The sequence below is a fragment of the Hylobates moloch genome, unplaced genomic scaffold, assembly GCF_009828535.3.
Source record: "Hylobates moloch isolate HMO894 unplaced genomic scaffold, HMol_V3 SCAFFOLD_3, whole genome shotgun sequence".
NCBI lineage: Eukaryota > Metazoa > Chordata > Mammalia > Primates > Hylobatidae > Hylobates > Hylobates moloch.
The window spans coordinates 81,430,893-81,457,041 of record NW_026652278.1 but is presented as its reverse complement, the minus strand read 5'-3'; the positions used below and the strand labels follow the sequence as shown (position 1 = coordinate 81,457,041).

The following is a 26,149-nucleotide window of genomic DNA, read 5'->3' as shown; positions in this document are numbered from 1 at the left end:
GAACACAGACCCCAACCCACCAGTTCCTAAGCAAAGCCAGCAATGGCGGGGGCTCCCTGCTTGCTGGAAGTCCCTCCTCCCTGTTCAGCTTAGGGACTTCCAAGATGCCCTGGACAGGTCTTGCCCCCTTGATCCTTAGCACAGATGCCCTGGACAGGCCTTGCCCCTTGATCCTTAGGGGTGGTGGTTCTCCTCTTGGGCATCTGATTGGACTTGGACAACGGATGGACTTCATGGGGGGCTGGCAGCCTTGTTGAGTCTATTGTTCCAGAGTGGCAGTAAAGGGTCCAAAGGGTCCTCTCAGCTGCCCCCTGCTACAAGTCCTCTACCGACTCCCCTAGTGTTTTGCCTGGGACCCCAGTGAGGGCACAGTTCAGGCCTGGGATGGATGGGGAAGGTCTCTGGGTACAGGTGGGGAATGTGAAATAACATTCAGCACTTGCCGCATGCCAAGCAGGGTGCTGAGCACATCCAACCCCCCAAAGAGCTAGCCATGCTTACGTGCTAGGTAGGGAGGCACAAGGTGTTCCAGCCTGTGCACAGGGTAAGGACTGGATGGGCCTCTGGGTCCTGGCTGAGCCCTCTTGTCCTTCCATTCTCCAGTGCTCCCAACCTCCGGCACTGGATGGCAGGTGCTGGCTGGCTGCCCCACACATCGGCCTGCCCCAGGCTGCCATTGCACCAGATGTTGCTGCCCATAAGATTCCAGGGGCCTCTCCCCAAACCACTCAGGATCCCAACAGCTCACTGGACTCCCTAGCTAGGTGGTGGCCCCAGAGGGCTTTTGTGGTCCAACCTCAGTAAATGCAGGTGATGGGAAGATGGGGTGGGGAAGCTGTGGGTTTTTGCCTGAATCATGTTCCCTTTTCTCTGCCTTGTTTGCTGGATTTCAAGATTCATAGTTCAGAGAGTGCTTAGGACCTGGAGACTGTAAGGGCCTCAAAGCTGGTCAAGCTCAATCTCTTCCCATCCTGCTTGGGACAGGGACCCCTTATCTCTGCTCACAGAACCCCATGACCTGGGGCACACATCCTCCTGAGCCAGCCCACTCTTTTGGAGAGATACTTCCTTGCATGAAGCACCATTTTTATACTTCCCCAAAAATGACCTCATCTAGAATAAATAGGCTTCATTGTCCTCTTATTAATGAAGGAAATTTCCTTTTTGTTTCATTTTGTTTTCCTGCTTAATACTGTTGTGTTCCCCAGGAATGTTTCCTGCTCCAGGCTGACAAGTCCTCAGTCTCCATGCCTTCCTCACCTACTGGCTTCCTTGCTCACTTCCTTCAGCCTGGGCCTCTGATTTCAGGCTGACCTAGTGACCGTGCACTGGGGGCCTGCGCTGTGGGGTCCCCTGCACCAGCCCATGTTTCCCGCTTACCTTTACCACCAGCCATGAAGTAGGGGTGGGGACGATGTTTAGCCCTGGGGAGAGGAGGAAACTGGCTCAGAGAGGTTAAGTAGCATGCCCTAGACATTTAGCGGATTCAAACTTGGGTCTTATAACTTGTGTCTACCTGATCCACAATCCATGCTATTAGATTTTTTAAGTTATTAATTGTGATAAAATATATACAACATAAAATTGACTATTTTAACTAGTTTTAAGTGTACAATTCCTTGACATTAAGTACATTCACAGTTTTGCACCCATCACCACCATGCATCTCCAGAATTTTCTCATCCTCACATACTGAAAATCTCTACTCACTGAACAATTACTACCCATTTCTCCCTCTTCCGACCCCTGGTAATCTCTATTCTGTTTCCTGTATGTATGAATTGTCCACCACAGGTATCTCACGTAAGTGGAGTTATACAATATATTCACACAAACATTCAATATTTGACTTTTTCTATCTGACCTATTTCACTTAGCAAAGGTTTTCAAGGTACATCCATGTTACGCCATCTATCAAATTTCATCCGTTTCTATGGCTGAATAATATTTCTCTGCATGTATATGTACCACTTTTTGTTTACCCATTCATGTGTTGATGAATACTTGGGTTAGTTTACCATCTGGCTATTGTGAATAATGCTGCTATGAATACTGGCAAACACATATCTGTTTGAGTTTCTGCTGTCACTTCTTTCGGGTATATACATATTTACAAGTGGAATTCATGGATCATATGGTAATTCTATGTTTAACTTTCTGAGGAACTGCCAAGCCGTCTACCAGTGGATGCACCATTTTACGCTCCTAGCAACAATGCACAATGGGTCCAATTTTTCTACAGTCTCTCCAACACTTGATATTTTATCTTTTTTGATAATAGCCATCCCAATGGATGTGAAGTTGTATCTCATTATGGTTTTCATTGGCATTTCCCTAATGACTAGTGATGTTGAGCCTCTTTTCGTGTGCTTATTGGACATTTGTATATCTTCTTTGGAGAACTGTCTACTTAAGTCTTTTGCTTAATTTTTGTTGGACTTGTTTGATTTTTGTTGTTGATATGTAGGAGTTCTTTATATATTATGGATATTAATCTCTTATCAGATATTTAATTTGCAAATGTTCTTTTCCATTCTGTGGACTGTCTTTTCACTTTCTTGATACTCTCCTTTGATGCATAAAAATGTAATTAGCATGGACAAAGTTCAGTTTTTGACTTTTTTCTTTCGTTATCTGTGCTTTCGGTGTCATATCCAAAAAATTATTATCAAATCCAATGTCATAAAGGTGTTCTCCTATGTTCTCTACTAAGATTTTTGTAGTTTTATCTCATATATTTAGATTTTGATTCATTTTGGGTTAACTTCTGTAATGGCATATAGTAAGGGCCCAGTTTCATTCTTTTGCACGTGGACATGCAGTTTTTACAGCACCATTTGTTGAACCTACTGTCCTGTTCCAGATTAGAAAGTCTTGGCAATATTTTTTAAAAATCAATCAACCATATACATAAAGGTTTACTTCTATGCTTTCTATACTGTTCATTGGTCTATATATCTGTCTTTAAACCAGTACTACATTGTTTTGATTGCTGTAGCTTTGTAATAAATATTGAAATCAGAAAACACAATTACTCTGCTTTCTCCTTTTGAAGATTTTTTGAGGGGCTAAGGGGTAGTATTTGTAATCTCTTGAGATTCCATGTGAATTTTATATGGATTTTTCTATTTCTGCAACAAAAATGCTGTTGAGATTTTGGTAAAGATTACACTAAATCTGTAGATGTCTTGGGCTAGTATTGTCAGTCTAACAATATTAAGCCTTCTAATCTTTAAACATAAAATGTCTTTCGATTTATTTCTATCTTTAAATTCTTTTAACAATGTTCCGTGGTTCTCGGTATACCTATTTTTGCCTCCTTCACTTAATTTATTCCTAAGTATTTTATTTATGAGGTGCTATTGTAAATAGAATTGTTATCTTAATTTCATTTGATTTTTTATTGTTAGTATATAGAAATGCAACTAATTTTTGCATGTCAATTTTGTATCTTGCTACTTTACTAAATTTATTTATTAGCTCTTACAGTTTTTTGTGGAATCTTTAGGGTTTTCACATGTAAGATCATATCATTCATAAACAGGGACAATTTTGCCTCTTCTTTGCAATTTGGATGCCTTTTATTTTTATTTCCTGCCTAATTGCTCTGGCTTAAATTTCCATACTATGTTGAATGGACACAATGAAAATGGACATCCTTGTATTGCTCTTGATCTTAGGGGAAACATTTTTTATCTTTCAGCATTGAGTATTTTAGCTATGTATTTTCATATATGGCCTTTTTCATGTTGAAGAACTTTTCTCTATTCTTAATTTGAGTGTCTTAATCAAAACAGGTATTGAATTTTATCAAATACTTTTCTTTATCAATGGAGATCATGTAGTTGTCTTAATTCTACTAGTAAAGTGTGTAATACTGATTTTTTAATGTTGAATCATTTTTAAATTATGGAAATAAATCTCATCTGTTGGGGATATACAAATCTTTTAATAAACTGTGGAATTCAGTTTGCAGTATTTTGTCGAGGATTTTTGCGCTAATATTGATAAGGGATTTTGGTGTATAGCTTTCTTACAGTGTCTTTGTCTGGCTTTTGTATTAGTGCAGTGCTGGCCTTTATAGATTTCATTTAGAAGTGTTCCATCACCTACAGATTTTTGGAAGAGTTTGCAAAGGATTTTTCCTTACGTATTTGGCAGAATTTACCAGTGAAGCCATCTGGTCCTGGACTTTTCTTTGTTGAGAGGTTTTTATAACTAATTCAATCTCCTTACTATTGTAGGTCTGTTCTGATTTTCTATTTCTTCACAATTTTTTTAAATTTTTTATTTTTCATCAACTTTTATTTTAAGTTCCGGGGTACACGTGCAGGATGTGCAGATTTGTTACATAGGTAAATGTATGCCGTGGTAGTTTGCTGCACAGATCATCCCATCACCTAGGTAGTAACCCCAGCATCCATGAGCTGTTCTTCCTGATGCTGTCCCTCCAACAGGCTCCAGTGTGTGTTTGTTCACCCTCATGTGTCCATGTGTTCTTATCATTCAGCTCCCACTTATGAATGAGAACATGTGGTGTTTAGTTTTCTGTTCCTGCATTAGTTTGCTAAGGATAATAGCTTCCAGCTCCATCCATGTCCCTGCAAAAGACATGATCTCATTCGTTTTTATGGCAACATATTATTCCATGGTGTATATGTACCACATTTTCTTTTTCCAGTCTATCGTTCATAAGCATTTAGGTTGATTTCATGTCTTTGTTGTTGTGAATAGTGCTGCAATGAACATACACAGGCATGTATCTTTAAAGTAGAATGATTTATATACCTTTGGGCATACAGCCAGTAATGGTATTGCTGGGTCAAATGGTATTTCTGCCTCTAGGTCTTTGAGGTATCACCACACTGTCTTCCACAATGGTTGAACTAATTTGCACTCCCATCGACAGTGTAAAAACATTTCTTTTTGTCTGTAACCTCGCCAGCATCTGTTGTTTTTTGACTTTTAAATAATCGCCATTCTGACTGGCATCAGACAGTATCTCACTGTGGTTTTGATTTGCATTTCTCTAATGATGAGTGATGTTGAGCTTTTTTTCATACGTTTGTTGGCTGCATGAATGTCTTCTCTTGAGAAGTGTCTGTTCATGTCCTTTGCCCACTTTTTAATGGGGTTGTTTGTTTTTTTCTTGTAAATTTGTTTAAGTTCCTTGTAGACTCTGGATATTTAACCTTTGTCAGATGGATAGATTGCAAAAATTTTCTCCCATTCTGCAGGTTGTCTGTTCACTCTGATGATAGTTTCTTTTGTCAAGTTTTTCTTCTGTTGCAATTATTTTTGGTGTTTTCATCATCAAATCTTTGCCCGTGCCTATGTCCAAGTGGTATCGCCTAGGTTTTCTTATAGAGTTTTGGGTTTTACATTTAAGTATTTAATCCATCTTGAATTAATTTTTGTATAAGGTGAAAGAAAGGGGTCCAGTTTCAATTTTCTGCATATGGTGAGCCAGCTATCCCAGCAACATTTATTAAATAGGGAATTTATTCCCCTTTGCTTGTTTTTGACAGTTTTGTCAAAGATCAGATGGTTGTAGGTGTGTGGTCTTATTTCTGAAAATGAGAGTGGGAAAATGACTACCAATTTAACAGTAATAAAAAATATTATAATGACATACTATGAACATCTGAACACCAACAAATAGAATTTAATAGATGAAATGGGATAATTCCTAGAAACACACAGTCTATCAAAATCTAATCATGTTCTTTATGAGCACCCAGATTCATAAGAACACACAAATTCATAAAAAACATTTTATCTATTTAATTCCATTTGTTGGTGTAGAGATGTTCATTATGTGTGCTTATAATCTTTTTTATTTCTGTTAAATTGGTAGTCATAGTCCCACTCTCATTTTCTGATTTTAGTAATTTGAGTAACCCTTCTTTTATTCTAAGTCATCCAAGATAGAAGTTTGTCAATTTTGTTGATCTTTCCAAAAAAAAAAAAAAAACACACACAGACTTTTGGTTTCATTGATATTCTCTATTTTTCTGTTCTCTTTTTCTTTTATCTCTGCTGTAATTTTTTTTTCCTTTGCTATCTTTGGGTATAATTTTCTTTTGGTTTTCTAGTTACATAAGATGTAAAGTCAGTTTATTGATTGAAGAGCTTTTCTAACTTGTTCATTTAGAGTTATAAATTACCCTCTTAGCACTGCTTTCCTTGCATCTCATAAGTTTTAGTATGTTGTGTTTTCATAGTCATTAATCTCAAGGTACAGACTGTCCCTGACTTATGATTGTTCCATTAATGACTTTTCAACTTAGCAGTGGGTTTAATAGGATATACCCCCATTTTATGCCAAGAAGCATTTGTATTTTCTAATATTCTTTGTGATTTCTTCTTTGTCCTTTTGTTTATTTGAGAGTATTTTGTTTGATTTCCACATATTGGTGAATTTTTTAGTTTTCGCTCTGGTATTGATTTCTAGTTTATTCCATTGTGATTGGAAAAAATGTTCTGTATGATTTAAAACTTTCTAGATTTTTTAAGACTTGTTTTGTGGCCTAATATGTGATCTATCCTGGAGAATATCCCATGTGCACTTGAGAAAAACATGTATTCTGCTATCTTTGAGCAGAAGGTTTTGTATATGTGTGTTATGTACACTTAGTTAAAAGAGATGTTCAAGTCCTCTATTTTCTTGTTTCTATCTTTTCTTACATTCTGTCTGATTCTATACTTGATTAAAGTAGGGTACTGAAGTCTCCAACTATTAACGTAAGTCTTTCTATTTCTCCCTTTAATTCTGTCAACATTTGTTTAATAAATTTCATAGCTCTGATTTTTGGTACATATCTGTTTATAGTTGTTTTATCTTCTTAGTGAATTGACCCTTTTATTAATATAAATCTTTCTTTGTCTCTTATGCTAGTTTTTTTAACTTAAATTCCATTTTGTTTAATATTACTGTGATCATCCTCACTCCCTTTTGATCTTCATTTGCATGTAATGTCTTTTTCCATCCTTTAATTTTCAACATATTTGTGCTTTTAGATCTGAAATGAGTCTCTTGACAGCAAGTAGATGGAGCATGAATTACTGATAGGGAAGAATTTACTTATGTCATTTTATATTTGTTCTCTGTATATCTTCTAGATTTTTTGTTCCTCATTTTCTCCGTTTCGGTCTTCAGTTGTGTTTAGGTAATTTTTTGCAATGACAGATTTTGATACCTTGCTTATTTCCTTTTGTGTGTTTTGTATTATATCATATTATAGATATTTCCTTTTTTATTACATGTGATTACATGTAATATCCTAAAGTTATAACTATCTAATTTGAGTTGCTACCAACTTTAACTTAACTTTAATTGTAAACAGCAGACTTGAATATAGCTTTGTGCCCCTGTACAGCTTTGTGCCCCTCTTTATCAATGTTTTATGTGCCCAATAACAGATTTATAATGATTTTTGTGCATTTGCTTTTTAAATTCTATAGAAAAATAAGAGTTACAAGCCAAGGTTACAATATTACTGACTTTTATATTTTCTCATGTATTTATTTTTACCAGAAACCTATGTTCATATGGCTTCAAGCTATTGTCTAGTGCCCTTGAATTTTCACCTAAAAGATTCCCTTTAGCATTTCTTATAAGACAAGTGGTAATGAAGTCCCTCGGCTTTTATTTGTTAATGCTTCAAATATGTTCCTTATTTTTGGAAGACAGTATGGCAGAACATGGAACTCTTTGTTAATAGCTTTTTTATTTCAGTTCTTTAAACAAATCAGTAATTCCTGATTTCCTTTATTTCTCTTTTCTTTCTCTTTTGTTTGTTTGCTTGTTCAGAAAAAGTCTCATTCTGTCTCCCAGGCTGAAATGCAGTGGCATGATCATGGTTCACTGCAGCCTCAACCTCCCAGGCTCAAGCAATCCTCCCACCTCAGCCTCCCAAGTAGCTGGGGCTAGAGGGATGCACCACCAAACCCAGTTATTTATTTATTTTAACTAGAGATGGATCTCACTGTGTTGCCCAGGGTGATCTCAAACTCCTGTAATTAAGAATTCCCCCATCTTGATTGATTATAGGTGTGAGCCACCATGCCTAGCCTCTTTATTTCTTTATTCTTGTTTTTCCTCACCTCTTTGAGCATATCTAAGATAGATATTTTAAGTCTTTGTCCAGTATGTCTAAAATATTGGCTTCTTTGGGGGCAGTTTTTGTCCACTTATTTAGTTCCTTTAAATGAGCTATGTTTTTCTGTTTCTTTTTAAGTCTCGTGTTTTTTATTTTGTTTTTGTTGTTGTTGAAAGTTAGGTGTTTGATTATTATAATGAAGTAACTCTATAATTTATATCCTCCCCACTTCCCCATAAGTTAGTGGATTTTTTTCGTTTTTTAATTGTAAAATCCTGTAGTAGTTTGTTCATTTTGAAAATTTTTCTAACTATTTTTACAAAGACCATTCCTGGTTGTGTAGGACCACTGAAATTTTTCCTTCTGTAGTTCATGTTCAGGTGATGTTTTGACAGATTTATTTGAACGCCAGGAGCTAAGACAAAAGGAAAACCACTAAAAAATTTAACAGAAAGAACAGCCACATTTCCCTGTCTTTGCAGATTGGTTTTGTTCTGGGCACTCCTTCACAACTTAACGAGACTTGCTCTAAGTCTACGGAAAGCTTAAAGTGTGGACTTCTCTGAGCACACATCTTGCCTGGGCATGTCCATGACTTTCTAAATTCCCCTGTGTACATAGCTTATCCTAAACATCCTAGTTCCCAAAGAGTCACACCTAGATTCTCCTGGGGGTCTTTGATGGTCTATTGTGTATTCACGCAAACTCTCTTGCCTCAGGCATCTATGGGGCTTTTTGTCCCCTGTAGATTTGTCATCACTTTTACTAGAAGTGCTTACCACATTTTCTAAATGTGTTCTGACTGAGCTATATGAGATAGAGTAGAGGGAGCTAGTCTTTTGGGTGTCGTCCAGCCAGGTTAGAACAGATATACACAGAAATGCGCAAGTAAGAGCCACACTGCTCCCTCTAGTTCATAGACAACCACTTGGAACTGGGTCACTGCTCAAGACCAAAACTGCCAATATGCTGTGAAAGTGTTGCAGAAATGATATGTGAAAACTGAAAGGAGCCTGCCCCTCCACACCTGAGGGTATTTCTCTCAAGGAGGAGATGAGAGACTGAGAAAAGAAATAAGGCACAGAGACAAAGTATAGAGGAAGAAAACTGGGCCCAGGGGACCAGCGCTCAGCAAGTGAGGACCTGCACCAGCACTGGTCTCTGAGTTTCCTCAGTATTTATTGATCACTATCTTTACTATCTCGGTGAGGGGGATGTGGCAGGACTATAGGGTAATGGTGGGGAGAGGGTCAGCAGGAAAACACGTGAGCAAAGGAATCTGTGTCATAAATAAGTTTAAGGAAAGGTACTGTGTCTGGATGTGCACGTAGGCCAGATTTATGTTTAACTTTACACGTACATCTCAGTGCAGTAAAGAGTAGCAGAGCAGTATTGCTGCCAGCATGTCTCACCTCCAGCCATAGGGCAGTTTTCTCCTATCTCAGTAAATAGAATGTATGGTCGGGTTTTACACTGAGATATTCCATTCCCAGGGACGAGCAGGAGAGTTTTTATCTCAACTGCAAAGAGGCCTTACTCTTTCACTAATCCTCCTCATCACAGACCCTTTACGAGTGTTGGGCTGGGGGACTGTGAGGTCTTTCCCTTCCCATGAGGCCATAGCTTGGGCTGTCTCAGTGGGGGGAAACCTGGACAATACCCACTACAATACCCAGGCTTTCTTGGGCAGAGGTCCCTGCAGCTTTCCGCAGTGCATTGTGTCCCTGGTTAATTGAGAATGGAAAATGGCGATGACTTTTACCAAGCATACTGCCTGCAAACAAATTGTTAACAAGGCACATCCTGCACAGCCCTAAATCCATTAAATCTTGATTCAATACAGCACATGTTTCTGTGAGCATGGGGTTGGGGCTAAGGTTGCAGATTAACAGCATCTCAAAGCAGAACAATTTTTCTTAGTACAGATTAAAATGGAGTTTCTTATGTCTTCCTTTTTCTACATAGACACAGTAACAGTCTGATCTCTCTTCCTTTCTCCCACAAAAACACCACAAAACTTTCCTGTGATTTTGAAGGTAGTTTTTCCCGGTTGGGAACCTGGTATATTGCAGTAGATCTTTGATTACTGTTTTCCTGAGTCCCTGAAAAGTTGGCACACACAGATTTTGTTTTTTTCTTTCAGTGTTTCTATGGGGGAGCAAGGGCTTGGAGTGTTCAAGCCACCATTTTGCTGACATCATTCCATGCTGCTAGTTTTTGCTTGTAATTTCATTTTTACATTAATTAAGGAAAAGCTTGAAGATAAATGTAAGTTTCAAATACTCCATGAAGGCTCACAAAAAAAAAAAAAAAAAAGCCCAAGGCTCCTGCTCAACTCTTTCGCACTTCTGATCCCACTCCCCAGAAGCAGCCACTTGCAAGTATTTTAGCTTTTTCTTCTGATTCTACGTTGTTAAGAATATGCTTGTACTGACTGCTGTTTCTTGCTGTTGGCAGCTTACATATTCTCTGTTGACTTCTTCCTATGGGGGAAGAGTATTTAGCTTTCTCATAGCTGAGTTTTCCTACAAGATTCAATCCTACTCACTTCCATTTCTGCAATGTGGTTATATCACTATGATGTTTTGGTCTCAAATTGTAATGGTAGAGGTATTCTCCAATGTTTGGTGATCCTGGTCTCTCTGTTCTCATGTAAGACTGGGGCACTAAACCATAAGTAGAACTCTGTGTGCCAGAAGCCCATGTAGTTTGCACTGTTCCGTGTTGCCTCCTTCTAGGGACCTGTCAGTTCATGTGGCCCTTTACCACCCAAGAGCACTGGCTTCCTCTGTGGTCTAAAATGTAGACCCTTCTTCAAAATCATCTCAAATTGGAAATTTTACCAGAGTAGGTGAATGGAATGAAGATTCTTGCTCCCCATAACCCTTCATTGGAAGATCCTTTTTGCTGAAGGAAAATGAGAGGAGAGTGTAAAGAGAAGGAAATTGGAAACTGTTATCACTAGTTAGGAAAGCGGTTGTCTTGCATGTTAGTGTGGGAGCTGCCAAGGGCAAAGTCTGTGTTGTGGATGAGTTTTGAGAATCCAGTGCTTTGTTTTCCAGTATTATTCGATACCATAGTGTCACCTAGACACCCTAAGTGCAATGGGTAAAGTATGGTTTTGCAACTAGACCTGGGTTCAGATCCATGCTATTAGGTTGGTGCAAAAGTAATTCTGATTTTTGCATTTTAAAATTTGCTGTTTGATATTGGAATACATTCTTAAATAAATATGGTTATGTTATACATCATTTTAATGTGCATTTTTCACTTTATGTTTTTTGCTAATGACTTATTACTTGCTGTTTATTTTATATTTATTTTAGACTGTCGAACTGATGGTAGACAAAAAGCGAATTCGGGTGATTTTCTTATTTGAGTTCAAATTGGGTCATAAAGCAGCCAAGACAACTTGCAACATCAGCAATGCATTTGGCTCAGGAACTGCTAAGGAATGTACAGTGTAGTGGTGGTTCAAGAAATTTTGCAAAGGAGACAAGAGCCTTGAAGATGAGGAGCATAGAGGCTGGCCATTGGAAGTTGACAACAACCAACTGAGAGCAGTCATCAAAGCGGATCTTCATACAATGACGCCAGAAGTCACCAAAGAATTCAGCATCAACTGTTCTTCAGTCATTCGGCATTTGAAGCAAATTGGTGAAAAAGCTCGATAAGTGGGTTCCTCATGAGCTGAGCAAAAATTTAAAAAATTGTCATTTTGAAGTGTCGTCTTCTCTTATTCTACACAATAATGAATCATTTCTCTATCCGCTTGTGACGTGTGACAAAAAGTGGAATTTATATGACAACCAGCGATGACTACCTCAGTGGCTGGACCAAGAAGAAGCTCCAAAGCACTTTCCAAAGCCAAACTTGCACCAGAAAAATGTCGTGGTCACGGTTTGGTGGTCTGCTGCTGGTCTGATACACTGCAGCTTTCTGAATTCTGGCAAAACCACTACATCTAAGAAGTATGCTCAGCACATGGTTGAGATGCACCAAAAACTGCAATGCCTGCAGCCGGCATTGATCAACTCAGTTCTCCATGACAATGCTGGACCACACATCGCACAACCAACTCTTCAAAATTGAAGGAATTGGGCTACAGAGTTTGCCTCATCCGCCATATTCACCTGACCTCTTGCCAACCAACTACCACTTATTCGAGCATCTCGACAACTTTTTGCAGGAAAAATCATTTAACAACCAGCAGGATGCAGAAAATGCTTTCCAAGAGTTGTCCAATCCCAAAGCATGGATTTTTACACTGCAGGAATAAACAAACTTGTTTCTCACTGGCAAAATTGTGTTGATTGTAATGGTTTCCATTTTGATTAATAAAGATGTCCTTGAGCCTAGTTATAATGATTTAAAATTCACAGTCTGAAACCGTAGTTACTTTTGCCCCAATGGAGGCAGGCAGTGACATTCCCTGTGGAGCCTGATCCTCAGGCAAGGGAGGACCATGCTCCCACGAGGGAACGTCACTACCAGCCTCTGTTGGTGCATCTGCCTCTGGGTGTGGGCCTCAGCAAGCTGTGTGTGCAGATCCCACATTTGGTGAGCATAGTGGGAGGGAGGGTGTGGGGCTAGGGGCTGCTTAGCTGGTACCCTGGGTATGGCCAGGCTTTCTCTGGGTTCATGCCTGTCTCAGGGCACTCAGACTTTGGAAAGCTTATGAAGGGCCCTGCCTGGATCCTCCATGGTGGGATCAGTACCCACCTTGACCCCAGTCCCAGTGGAGTAGGTGAGGAAGAACAGACATCTGCCTACCAGACAGACAGGCCTCACAGCTATGGAAATTGTGACAAATTACTTGACTGGTCAGAGCCTCAAGTTCTTCATCTGTAAAATGGAAATAATACAGTATGCAGATTTAGATGCAGGCTAGAGGAGGCAGTAGAACAGTAGAGGGGAGAAGGCTGCTCTTGGATACATGAGAACCACCACATATAAGCATGATGTTCAGGAGGTAAACATTTATAGACATGGTCATTGCTGGAGGGGAGAAGAGCCTCTTGGTAGGCTCCCCTGAGTACACAATACACAAAAGACCATAAAGCAACACAGATACAGAGAAAGGACTCAGATGAGGGCACCAGCCTTAGTTTTAACTGATACTATCTCCAGGACCTTAGACAAAACACTTAGTTCACAGGCCTCCCATTTTCCCTGCAAAACTTGAAATATTTCCCATTTCTGCCAAGCTGTACATACCCACAGAGCTGTGGGATTGCAAAGACCTTTGCATCTTGGGCAGGTAGGGCAGATGTGATTGATCTCCACCAAGATGGAAGTCTCACAAGGCTCCAACCCCCTTCAAGCTCCTTACTCTCTGTCTGGGGACTAAGTGCGAGAATATTAGCAGTAAGATCTGGAAGTCAGGACAGTAAGGGCATGTGGCTCTCCCTGATGCTGGGGAAATGATGACGCCAGGACAGCAGTGGCCAGGTGTGCTTCTTCCCTCCCCAGTGGTGTCTGCTGGAGAAGGCTTTCCATGCCCAGAGTGGCTTGGCTTTGCAGGCTGATAAGAAATATGGGAGGCAAAATGGCCTAAGTGCACATCCTCTCTTGCCTGAGGCCCAGGCTCCCACAGGGAATGTCACTACCTGCCTCTGTGGCTGCTGGGAAATGTGGGGCAGTGAGCAGGATCTGGAGGTGTCATGAATAGGGTTAGCAGGTCACACACAGGCTGCAGAAGGATCCTCAACCCAAGGGTCAGCTCTGATGCCCAAGAATCCAAGAGTCCCGCAGAGGAATGATGGACCAGGTCTGGGTCTGTTGTTCTCAAGGGGCGTCTGATGGACCATAATTCCCAAGAGCTCTGCCCCATCCAATCACAGACATTTGGGGATGGATAAATCCCCGGGTAAGTGGGAACAAGGAGAGCCAGCATATCAGAATTTCTCAGGGCTTTTCAGCTGGGACATCCTCCCACAGTTCTTATCTACATGGCCCCCAGCTAGGGTAACCAGTCAGCTATCCTCCTAGTCAGCTGACTAGGGTAATAGTCAACTATTAGCCAAAAAATGCACCTCATCCCTGAAAACCTGTTGGTCCCAGACAGACAGGTCTCGGTGGTCACCCTAATGAAAGTCACCACCCAGATGATCCACTGTGGTTGCTGGGGGCGTACCCCAGCCAAAGCTGTGCTGGGGTCGGGGGAGCTTGTTAAGAGACTGCTAAGAGGCTGGAGTGGGCAGACACCTGCCCATCGGACAGATGCGCCTCAACTCCCTGACACAGGTCTCCTTTGTTTTCAGGCCCAGCAGCCTGGATTCCTGCCTTGACCTTTATGGCTCTGCAATACAGAAGAGATTGCAGAGAAATAAGTAAAGTGAGGCTGCATCCTCCCCTGCACTGCAGGAGGCTTTTCCTCTGGCAGGCAGAAAGCACATCCCATCAGATGGGGTGGGCGTGGGAGTCCCTTGGTGGGGGACACAGAGCACAAGGTGGCATTCTGAAACAGGAATGAGGCCAGCACTCACTGGTTCTATCGGATCTCGGCAGCCTTGGCTGGCTCCTGCCGGTGAGCCCTGGGAATATTGCAGGGAAGGCAGTTTGCCCTTGGGGACATGGCAGGCTGGGAAGGGACATTAGGTAGGTAAATCAGTGACTCAGTCCCAGAACCCTGGGTTACACAGTGCTGAGGGTTCAAGGAAAGGGACAAAGAACTGACACGGAAGGTTAAAGGAAAAAGCAGGAACTCCTAACGACAAAGTCAAGGGTGGCTTCCAGGGATGTGGGCCTTTGAACTGGGTCTTGCAGGATGGAAAAGACAAAACACTTAATTCACAAGCCTCACATTTTCCCTACAAAACTTGAAATATTTCGCACCACAGGGGGCCTGTGGTGGAGTGAGTGGTCTTGCTTGGCTTAGCTTGCTGAGCTAATCAGGTTAGCTCAGGCAGGGCTGGGAGAGGGCTGGGCAGGTCAGCTTAAGGCCAAAGCCCCAGGGGCTCATTATGCCAGGCCAAGGAGCTGAGATTTCCTGCTGTGAGCCATAGAGAGCCAGAGAAGGCTCTTGAGCAGGGGAGTGGGATGATCAAGGCGGCATTTAAGGAAGAAAAGTCTGATGACTGTGGGTAAAATGAATGGGCAACAAGGGCAGGAGCCATGGGGAGCCGAGGATCCTGAGGACTGGATGGGGGCCTGGGCCCCACTTACAGCTTTGAGGAAGAGCTGGGATGGGGCTTCTGTTCCCTGAGCTGGGGGGAGGCTTGAGTTTGTGCATCATGTGCTGTGGGTTTGGGAGAGGGAGACCTAGGTGGGCATGAGGGTGAAGAAAGCAAGTTCAAGGGGAAGGACTCTGGGTGGTGGCCCAGAGGGGCAGCAGGGGCTGGGCAGGGCCTGGCCACCTTCCCTCCTGGGCTGGGGCTCTCAGAGCTCCCCCACATGGCAGAGACTCTCTTCCTGCAGTGCGAAGCCAGCCTTCAGGGTACATGCTCGGCCCAGCCTTGCTGTGCTGGCTCAACCCGTCACATTGGATTAGCCTGTTCCAGTCCGGCCACCAGAGCCAGCTCTGCCTGGCCCAACCAGTCCTGTCTGCTTTAACAGAGGCTGACAGGCCGCATCCCCGAGCCAGCCTGCCGTGCTCAGCTGCCTGCACACCCTTTGGGGCTGTTTCTTTCAGCCTTTGGTCTTTTTGTTTCAGGAGCACAGGAAGTCAAGGAGCCATAGCACTCTTATTAAGCAGATTTGCTACTTTGGTAGGATAAAGAGAGTGGGGGAGATTGAGTCAGGGTCAGGTGTCTGGAGCTGTGGGTGCTGGGTGCAGGGCTGGGGGCTTAGCAGAATGACCTTTTCCAAACTCAGCCCTCCCTGTTGAAGGATATAGTGCCCAACACAAGGTAAGCCCTTAGGGTTAGGTTTAGAATTAGGATTAGAGTTAAGATTAGGAATGCCAGTCCCATTGCCTGTCCCTGAATCTCAGTTGCACGCCCTTGGGTTAGGGTTAGGGGTTGGGGTTAGGGTTAAGAAAGCTGGTCCCATTGGAAGGGCCTGATTTGTAGTCGCACATCTATGGGATGCTCCCACTTCACCATGGAGGGTTCATGCTGGGCCTTTATGAGCTCTCCAAAGCCTAAGTGCCCTGAGACAGGCATGAGCTCAGGGAAAGCGAGGCCATACCCAGGGTGCCAGCTAAGCAGCCCCTAGCTCCACACCCTCCCTCCCACTATGCTTACCAGATCAGAGACAGAGAAAACAAAAATATCTCTAGTCAAAGTCACAGCGATGAATGAGCATGACAGGGTATGTTCCTGGCACGCTCCTCCATTCAGGGAGGTCTTCACAGTGGACAATGGCTCCAGGAGAGCTCGGGAGCTGTTTTGTAACATTCCATCCCTCTCCACCTCAATCCCTTTTTTTTCATTTTTCTCAGAAAAACGATCCATGAACATCTTACCGTAACAGAGGATCTTGAGTCTCATGGACACACACTCATGCAGGAAGGAGGTAAAATGGTACAGGCCACTAGAGCTCACAGAAAGTGTTCTAGTTCCTCATGCTCTTAGGGTATTACTGGGGTTGCCTCACTGTGCATTCTTAGAACATCTTCATTTCCTTACAAGCAAATTAGCAGATGCAATGTGCCAACTCCAGAGGTAAGCCCTCTTGCTATCCCCATGGTGGTCCCGTAGGGGGAACAGAGCTGGTAGTGGGCCTCAGAGAGCTCTGTGTGCAGATTCCTGCCCTGCTTCTTGGAGCAAGTTGCTCCCTGTTCTGAGCTCCAGGTCCCTTCCCAGTGCAATGAGCATAGTAAGTCCCCGCCCCATGGAGTTCTGAGAACTGTGTGGGATCCTGGGTGTGCAGTTCTGGTGCTCATAACCCTGAGGTGCTTGCCCTCCAGCTGGGCTGTGTGAAAAGGAAGAGAGGAGCCAAGGGGTTTGCCCCCTTGCACACACCTTAGTCTTCCTCCTCCCTTCCTCGTGTCCCCTCCAAGCGACTTTCATCACCTGACCGTGTCTCAGATGGTACAGAAGGCTGTCCACAGCCCCTGACTCCCCTCCCCACTGCAGGGCTGCAAGTCTTGTCAGGAAAAGACAGTGCTCATAGGGAAAGGCACTGAGGTGGCCATGGGGTCCCCTGCCCAGGTGCCACTGACCTGGAGTCCTGAACTCCTGGGCCCAGAGATGTTGGCAGGGCTGCCCACAGGCTCTGCCCATGGCACCGCCCGGCTGCTCCTCCCCCTGCCCGTGGGACAGGCCTGTGCTTGTGGAGCTCAGGCTGCTAGTGGGTGAGGGTTCAGGCAGAGTGATGGGAAGGACCCTGCCCCTCCATCCCTCCTCTGTAAAATGGGTATCAGGCTGAGGCCCCCCATCACTCTATGGGTCTCTCGGTGGCAGGTGCTTGGGTCTTGGCAGCCTCTCCCTTGGAGGATGAGGTGGGGGCACCTGGCCATGCCTTGGAATGAGCAGTGCTGTGGGCCCAGCCAACTGCAGGGGTCCCGGAGCTTCTGGAAGTCACTCCTGGTGCCTTTGCTGAGCAGGTCACTCCTTGCTTCTTCTGCAGACAACAAGGTTACCAGCATGATTATTGCTATGACCAATGGAGCACTGGTGCCAAATGCATTTCAGGACACTCTCAAAGAAGCCAGCTGGGTTCATAGTTACCAGCATTTTGCTCCACCTATTTTGATGACTAATACTCAATGCCTTCAAATGCATTTCAGGAGACTCTCCAAGAAGCCAGCTGGGTTCACAGTTACCAGCATTTTGCTCCACCTATTTTGATGACTAATGCTCAATGCCTTCTTTCCCTTAGGCTGAGAGGCTCGGAGCCTGGGGGCCACCATTTACACGCTGGGTGTGGCTGATTATAAGATAGACCAGGTCATTCTGAACTGGTAACCAGGCACCACGCTGGAGCTGAGTGGGGAAAGGCATCCCAGGCGGCTTTCTCAGGGCCACCACAAGGACAGTCATCTAACTTGCCCCCAAGTGATTTGGGCCAACCCATGGCCACTGCAGAAGTGACTGACAGAGTGTTGTAGAAATCCCATCACACTAAAGGGGAGGGCGGAAGAGTTCCCCACTCCCTGATAGTGGGCTACTGGCTAGAGAAGAGAAGGCTGTGGCCTTCAGAGCCTGACATTCTGCTGCTCCCAAAGCATGGGGGCAAGACACTGTCCCCTGAGCCTGTGACCTGCTGCATCCTCACCTCCTGGGTGGGGGTCCAAGCCACCTTCCCTCTCTGAAGATAACAGCAATTGCCCACAGCCTGGACCGCGTGTTTGCAGTGGGTCATGGAGTTTCTGAACAGCATGGCCTAGTGCACAGAGTGAGTGGGGCAAATTTGAGAGGTGGTGGGGGCCTGGCTCCTGTGCCCTGAGGCTCACACTCCCTGCCCCTTTGTACCTCGCTGTCTATTCCAGATCAGAACACAAGGTGTCTTGAGGTGAAGTCTGTGGAGCCCTCCATTGTGTGTGCAGGAGGTGAGTGCTGAGGAGGCCCCGCTGTAGTAAGAAGGGTGTGTGCTGCATGTGCGGTATATGGTGTGTGTGGTGTGTTTTGTGATGTGTGTGTGTTGGCCATAGTAGGTATACGGTGTGTGAATGTGCGCAGTGTGGTGTGTGTGCTGTGGAGGTTGTGTTTGGATGCATGTGGTGTTTGTGCTGTGTGAGTGTGTGTTGTGCATCACGTATGGTGTGTGGTGTGTGTGGTATGTATATGGTGTGTAGATCATAGATGTTTCTGGTACAGTATGTTTATGTTGTGTCTGTGGTATATGTGTGCTAGTTGTGTGTGGTATAGTGTGTTTGTGGTGTGGGTGTTGTATCTGTGTGTATGTGGTGTGGGCATGCGCAACAGCTAACCTGGCCCATAGGCCAGGAGCAGTCAGGGTTCATCTCAGGAATGCCAGGCGGGTGTAGAAGCTGAAATATCTGTGTAATTTACCACATCGACAAAACAGGAAAGAGGAACCAGGCAATTTTCTCAGGGGATGAGGAACAAGAAGTGGGGGTGTCAACATCCCCTTCTGTTCGTGGGAACAGAAGGAAACCTCCATAGCCTGAAAAAGTCATCCACACAAACACCCTTGGTTCTCCTCGTCCCCAAAGGATAAATCCCAGCACCCATCCCTGCGGTCTGGGATGTGGAGAGAATGTCCTCCTGCCAGTCAGGTCCCAGCATGCGTGGTGACAGCCCTTTGAGGGCCTCTGTGATGACCCCTGTCTGTCCTGAGTTCTGTCTTCGTAGGCTGGGGCTCTGCATGGCTGACATTTGTACAACTGCAGCTGCTGCAAAGGAAGAGAGCCCGGGGCGTCCTCCCTCCAGGGGGACAGCATGAGGATCTTAGCAAGACCACCAGGCCCTCCAGCAGCTGGGCTCTGGCCTCCCTGTTCCTCACTGCAGAGCACCCTGGCAGTAGGCTGTGGGGATAGACACATGGTCCATGTCTGAGCTCTGCTCTCCATGGGCACATGACCAGGAGAAATAGTCCATTTCCAGTGAGCTCCAGCGGTGCCTCCCATGAACAGAAAGGATGCTGTCAGGCCTGTAGTGAGTCCCAGGGCACTGGGCTGTGCAGGGACTGGCACAGGGCTGGGAGCTGGTAGGACCCCGAAACAGAAGCTGCGCTGACACTTCCATGGTTGGTCCTGGGCTCTGTGCCCGATGCTGCCTCTCCCCCATGAAGAGCTGAGGATGGGGGTGGAGTAGAGAGAGCTCCCCTCCCACTTGGGGTCTCTTTCTGCTGTTCCTGGTTTAAAGCCACTCAGCTGTGCAGCAGTTGGACAGCTGTGCTCCTCTGATGATGTCCCCTGGACATGCACAGGCTGTGGCCTCTGAGCAACCCTGTCAACCCCAGGTGAGGATGTGAGTCGTCGCTCCTCCCTGGAGGCAGCCAAGTCGAGGTGACAGGTGCCCTCTGCCCACCAGCTTGGCCCTCTGCCTCTGCTCATGTGGCCTGGCAGTCACAGCCCTGACTTGTCAGTTGTTGGCCAACTTGTACAAAGCCATCCCACATGGAGGGTGAGAGTCACAGCAGGGAAAGGCCAAGGCAGGAGCCTGAAACCCAAATGCAACAGAATAAGCCCTCTCAGCAGGCTGCCACCAAGAAGCCATGAGGGCTCCGGGGAGCCCAGGAAGGAGGCCAGGAAGGGAGGCAAGCAGTCCAGACTCACTCATTCAGCCCTGGGCCTCATATCCAGCTTGGCAGAGGCCTCTGCTGGGCTAAGGACCAGCCTGGAGCAGTGAGGCCCTCCAGGGGCCACTCCCTGCTCTGGGCGCCCTGTGCAGACGTGGGACCAGGTGGGGCATAGGCACTCTGCAAGCCCTGCCTCACCTTGAAAGGCTGAGCCCACCTGCCCTTTGCAGCCCTACTCGAAGGGCACCTCATCCTGGAAGCCTTCCCTGATGACCAGCCCCTCTGACTTCCTGCAGCCCAAGGGCTTGGTCTGTCCCTCTCATCAGTCACTTGTCACCCAGGATGTACCATGACTTCTGGTTGTCTGTGTCCAAGCACAATTTTCTTATTTAGTTCTTTGTTTTTCTTCTAACCTTTCATTATTAAAATTTTCAAACTTTACAGCCAAGTGGAAAGGATTGTGCAATGTACACACCTGTTTCCTTCGTGGGGATTTTTAATTAATGCTTGACCATGCTTGCTTTATCCTGTGTCTATGTGTTTCTTCCTCTCTCTGTCTCTCTTTCTCTCCACCAATTCATCTTACTTTTGGATGCATTCAAAGTGTTTTACAGTCCTCAGGGTACTTGACCCCTAAATCCTTCAGTTTGTATATCTTTAACTAGGGAACAATATTTATTAAGTTCTCTTTTTGCAGTGCACAAATCTTAAGTGTGTCATCTGATGAGTTTTGACAACAGCACACCACATCTGTGTAACCGCAGACCCTGTGAAGATGTGGAATGTTACCATGGCCCCCAGAAAATCCCCTCGGACCTCTCTGTGCATGTGGCTCAGTAGTTCCCTGGGCTTGAGACAAGAAATGGAATTGTTGCATTAAGGGCACACGCTTGTGAAACGTTCTTCAGTAGTGTTGCTTATCTGTCCAGGAGGCCATATCAAGCAGTGTGCAGGAGTCCCAGTCCCCATCGCCACTCCCAACCCCCAGCACAAGTGACTTCCGTCTGTGTCCTATTGCCCTTCTGGTAAGTTGTCAGCCCCACAACACTGCTCAGGACTGTAGGACTTGCCCCCTGTGGCCTGAGGGAGCAGCTGGAAAGCTCCAGCTGAACTGCCCCTGTGCAGAGGCTGAGGCAGGGTGCCTTTCCTGGGTTCCTTGGATTAGGAAGGGTGTGGGAGTCCTCCTGTGTGCTCAAGGCCCAACTACCTCCTTGTGGACCCTCAGTGACACCAGATGAGGATTTGGTCCAGTGGACACACAGATGTTAATTCAGACACAGCCACTTCCTTGTAGGGAAGCCCTTTGGGAATTCAGTCTTGGGGATGGATCACCAGGAGCAGGGAGGTCAGAGCAGAGACAGCCCTCCGCTCTTCCTCACTCGGACTTTTGAGTGTTGTTCTTGCAGAATCCAAGCAAGTGATTATTCATGGATATGACTTTAATAATGCAAAGAGCCAGGACAAAGTTATTTGCAGATTCTAGTTCAGCAAAACCAAGGTCATCGATAAGTAGCTTCCTCTGAAATCTGAAATGATCCAATGAGCTTTTCCTTTGAGCATCATGGTGACATTCAAAGAATTTCAGATTTTGGAGCACTTTGGATTTTGAATTTTCAGATTAGGGATACTCAGCCTAACTAAGCAAGATCACCTGTGTAGAGCAGCTGGCACAAGTATGGACTTCATAATATTTTAAACTCTCCTATTGTTTGGCAACACTCAGGCATCAGGGGACCTCTGCAATTGGGGAGTGTCCTGAGGAAGCGCACAGTCTAGGCAGACACTGTGCCCTGGATACTGAGGGAGTGTGCTCTTCCCCGCTGAGTGCCAGGGGTGTAGTTGGGTTTTCTGCATCCCCCTCAATTCTTCCTCTTGACCCCTTGATACATTCATTCCATCTGATCTTGTTATGTTCAATGGCCTCTTATTCAGGGTCATCTGGTAAACTTGGAATGACTCCTCTCCCCGCAGGATGCTTCTCGGCCATCTCTTCTGCTGTCCCTGAGTATATAGAATGGGGCAGAGGCTGTCATTGTCACATTCTCATGTGGCAGAGTTGTGTAGATGATCTGAGGCCATTAAGATTCCACTGACGTGTACTTTCGTGGGAGTGGCTTAGGGACGGAGCAGACCCTTCCTAAGGAGAGCTACTGGGTATTGAACGCTTCTTATATCAGATATTGTGCCAAGTGCCTTACACTCAATATCTCCATGAATTCTCAAAGCAGCCTTACTGCATTTTCTTTGCATAGGTGGATAGCCAGGGCAGGGGTGATGGAAGAGCTTCCCAGCACCACACACCTGGAGAGTGGACCCAGGAGACCTGTCTTCCCAGTAGGGGCCTTCTGTGTCCCTGAGATGATGGTTTTTGGGGAAGACATGGCCCTGCCTATCCCCAGGAAATCCATTCAGATGCCTCCTCTGCCCGCCTGTGGGTGCACTTGTTTGCTGGAGGGGACTAGTTTTTTCTCCAAGGTGGGCCGGCACCAGCTCTCAAATAGGAAAGCCCATGCCACAGTCCTGGGTGCCTCTGCAGATGGCCACCCTGCTCCTGGTTGGTGCCTGTCCAGAAGTGGCCAGGCATGGCTGTGTATTGCAGGGAGCTCGGATGCACTGAGGAGTGACTTTGTCATTAATTACATTTTCCTCTGAAGAAAACATTCGAGAAACATTTTAGAAATAGGAAAGCGAGAAGACATATTCAAAGCTTGATGTTTCTATATGCTTCATGTTTTCTGTCTTTATAGGCTATGTTTTTGTGATTTAAGAAATTTTTTAATATGGTGACTGAAGTATGGGTTTAATCGGTTAATCTATTTGAGAACTCTTTTCCCAGCAGCCCGGTGTTGCTGGGCCCTCTTCCCCATCTTGACCCTGAGCCATGGCCTCAGGGTGCCAGTGCCACCCGCCCTCCCCTGGAGCTCCCTGAGCTGTCCTGAATGCCATACTGCAGTCAGGTCACACCTCTTGGGGATTTTTACCCCAGTAATCCCACTCTTTCCATCTCTCAAAGTGAATCTGTTTCCTAACCATGTTTTCCTGATCATTATCTTTATCAGCACCAAGGAAGAGGTCAACAGTTTAGAAATTCATGGCTAATCGGACAATTGTTTTCAGGCCAACAAATTGTTCCATGTGGAAATGAATCATTTTGTCCATAGTAACCCTGACCTACATGAAAAAGAGAAAAACAATAGTAATTTTATGTATGCATGAAATTTTAATTTATAAAATTACAATATTATATTTTGTTATACATTTGTACAATTATTTTTAAAGTGTTAATTATATTTTATTATAAAAATGATACAATGTAGAAAAAAAGAAACATAGACAAAACATAATGAATAAAAACATTACCCCAAATCCCAAACCCAAAGACAAGTGCTATTAACATTTTCAACTACAGCATAATAAATTTAATTTTGCTTAAATATGATGGAAGAAAAAGAAAATGAAATGGGATTGAAGAAACTGTGGAGCATCACACGAATGCTTCTGGTCTCCTGTGACAAAGCGGCTGTCCCTTTCCCTCTGTGCCTCTCCTTCCCTCTGCTCGTGGACATCACAGCACGTTGCACTCTGCCATCTATTTTGTTCTCTATTTTTAATTTTGTTGTCTGTCTCCCACGCAGTCCTTAAAGGTGAGTCCTTGAGAGCAGGGACTCTGCCTGCCTGTTCCTGTTACACAGCAGAGTGCTGCACAGGGCCTGGGCGTTGCGGGTGCTCACAGGGGTCTCTGCAATAGGAAAGCAGAGCCCAGATGCCAGTCGTGGACCACAGGGTCCACTCTGCATGATGAGGACCGGAGGTGGGAGAGACAGTGGACGAACATGTGCATCGACATTCTTCCCATGTCATTTCCTTTTAGAAAAAAAAAAAAAAAAATCAGCATGGACAAGACTTTCATGACTTGCCCTGGACCAAAGATTAAAAACAACCTGGACAGTAAGTATCCCTGGCAGGAAGCCCTAGCGGGCAGGAGGCCAGGGGTCACGGTTGGGCACCGTGAGGTGTACAGAATGTGGATGCCCCCCCTGCTGGGGCAGCACGTGTCTGTGGCTGGGCTAAGGACACACTGCTCACCTCCCTTGTTGGTGGCCTCCAAGGTGTTCAGGGATCTGCAGTGTCCTAGAGATCTGCAGTGTCCTAGAGATCTGCAGTGTCCTAGGGTCTGTGAGGAGGGCAGGATGCAGGAGATGATTGCCCAAGGAATGGTACCGTTGCTCCAGGTTGCCTTTCAGAGTTAAGCCAATGGACTCTGTAAATACAGAAGAGCCAGAATGGTTGACACCAAGCAGCCGTTTGTGGTCACTTAGGACACAGTCACAATGACATGAAATCTCATGCAGGGCCCCTCACTGCTGGACCCACATCCCCCTTGGCCATCATTGCTGAGGTTGACCTCATAGTGCTTTGTGGAATGAGAGCATTACCCATGCTGTCTACTCACCAAGGGCAAGAACTGCATCTCCCCGGGCTGGCTCTCACCATCTTCACTTTCTGTGCTTTAGGGAGGTCTTTGTTGAAGCCAGCCTGAACAATGGCAGACATGTCTTTTCTAATGACATCATTATGAAGAGCACCACCTGTGTGAGTACCAGGGTGGCGATGCCACCAATCTGGGCTGTCCAGAGCCCCTGCACTGGAATGAGATACACCCTGGGGAGGACAGAAAGAGCACACAGTTCCCAGGCAGTCCCAGAAAAGTAGCGTGTGCAGCTGCTTGATCCTGTTCCAGCTGGCACAGGTTGGTTAGGATTGGAGGCTATGTGCCAGGAGCCAGAATCCGGGACCTCTACGGTCTCCAGCTTCTCCACGTGGGCCTCCCAGGTACAGGGGATCTGGAGGATTCCACGCACTACCTTCAGGATGCGTGTGCTGCTGAACCGGTGCCCCAGCTGCAGATCTGATCCTAAACCCACTCACAACCCCGTCGCCTGAGCCTGCCTGGTGGTCATCTGCTGTCATTTCCCAGATGCTGTCAGCCTCCTTTCTGACTCTCCTCCCTGCTCGGGCCCCGGAGCTGTCCCTCTCTGCTCCCTCACTGAGCCCTGCAGTATGTCCTCTCCTGCTGCTGATGGGGAGGCTGTCAGGCGTACAGGCCAGGCTGAGGCCCAGCACAAGCTCTCTCTTCTTCCCTCCCTAGCCTTCTCTCTAAGCAGAAGTCTGGATTTGGGGAAGCCATGGGCAGCCTGCATTCCCACGGATGCCACCCAAAGTCCCTTTACTGTGAAGAACACCCAGGGAAGAGCTCCCGTTGCTTACACCCCATGTGGCCTTGGTTCTGAGCCAGGCCTTTCTCTGAGCTCTCTAAACCTCACAAGTGCCCCCAGGGAGGGAGGTTTATTCCCTTTGCACAAGTGTGGAGGCTGAGGCTCAGAGCGGTGCGTGAATGTGCCCATGGTGCAGAGCCTGGAAGTGGAGAGAGAGGCTGTGGGGGATGGACCTGGGTCTCCTGCCCCTGCTCCTGCGCCTGCACCCCCACCCTCACCCGTCTTTGTACCTGTAGATCTTGTGGTCCTCACAGAAGCCCTGTGCTGCAAGCGAGGTGTTCAGTGACGCTAGGTTCATGAGACCAGGAAGCTTCTGGGACTTTCTTGGCAGGGCTCTAGGGCAGAGCCTTTGAACAGGAGCAAAGGAGGGGTCTGTAGCTCTCTGGGGACCAGCCCTGACCACTAGCCTCACTGTGGTACATGGAGGAGGGACCAGCTAGGGAGAGCGAGGAGTGGGCAGATGGGCCTCCAAATGGTGGGCACCGGGAAGAGGCCACCCAAGCCACTGACATTCGCATTATCTACCAGGTGTAGTGCATGTTAATACCTTTCTCCTACAGGGTGCCAGTCCACCACAGAACACCCATCCACCACAGGCCACCCATCCATCACAGAACACCCATCCATCACAGACTACTTGTCCACCACAGGCCACTCATCCACCACAGAGCACCCATTCAT

General features: G+C 45.7%; 1 protein-coding gene and 1 long non-coding RNA gene across 2 annotated transcripts in view; one reads left to right on the top strand and one right to left on the bottom strand.

The window, feature by feature from the left end:
* The window catches only part of LOC116479120 (anthrax toxin receptor-like), a 165,694-nt gene that overhangs the window by 27,206 nt on the left and 112,339 nt on the right, over positions 1-26,149 (top strand). The gene's annotated exons all lie outside the window — the stretch shown is intronic.
* Positions 23,589-24,687, bottom strand: LOC116479125 (uncharacterized). Its single transcript, XR_004250943.2, has 3 exons — positions 24,646-24,687; positions 24,279-24,453; positions 23,589-24,056 (listed from the first exon to the last, which is right to left on the bottom strand). It is a non-coding gene; the product is annotated as an uncharacterized LOC116479125 (long non-coding RNA).